We start from the raw sequence: 592 nt of genomic DNA, 5'->3' as shown, positions 1-592 counted from the left end.
GGGGATGAGGGTGGAGAAAACAGTGCAACAATGAATGAATGAAAACCCCAAATCTCTGTAAATGTTCATTAAAACTAATAAAATTTAATAAAAAATGTTAAAGAGCAGAGATGTAAGTTTGAGGACTAAGTGCAACTGACATTGCTGGTGGGCATGCAAAGCACAGTATTTTCCATTGTCTCATAGGCTTGCAAAAGTTGGACGATGAGTAAAGAAAATTGTAGAATTCGTGCCTTTGAATTGAGATGTTGGCAAAGAATATTGACTATATCGTGGGCTGCAGGAAGAACAAATAGTATGCTTTCTATCGGGACAGAAAATAGATTAGTGTCATGGAGGACGTGCACCCAGATGCTCCTTGGAAGCAAGGATGCTAAGACTTTATCTCACACACTCTGGCTATATTGTCAGCAGGAGCATGTCCTTGGAGGATGTCATGCTCGATCACGTAGGAGGTCAGAGAAAGAGAAAAAGACTCTCAGTGAAATGTATGTTGTTGTTGTTGTTATGTGCCGTCGAGTCGCTTGTGACTTATAGCGACCCTATGTACAACAGCCCTAAACTCTGCTCTGTCCTGTGCCAATCGCACTGT

At 41.6% G+C, this 592-nt stretch overlaps 1 protein-coding gene across 1 annotated transcript in view; it reads right to left on the bottom strand.

Moving 5' to 3' along the window:
* NPFFR1 (neuropeptide FF receptor 1) overlaps positions 1-592 on the bottom strand; it is a 28341-nt gene that overhangs the window by 10608 nt on the left and 17141 nt on the right. The gene's annotated exons all lie outside the window — the stretch shown is intronic.

The sequence above is a fragment of the Elephantulus edwardii genome, unplaced genomic scaffold, assembly GCF_000299155.1.
Source record: "Elephantulus edwardii isolate Elephantulus edwardi_28Jun2011 unplaced genomic scaffold, EleEdw1.0 scaffold00074, whole genome shotgun sequence".
Taxonomy (NCBI): Eukaryota; Metazoa; Chordata; class Mammalia; order Macroscelidea; family Macroscelididae; genus Elephantulus; species Elephantulus edwardii.
Note: the sequence above shows the minus strand (reverse complement) of the source record. Positions and strands in the feature narration are given on the sequence as shown.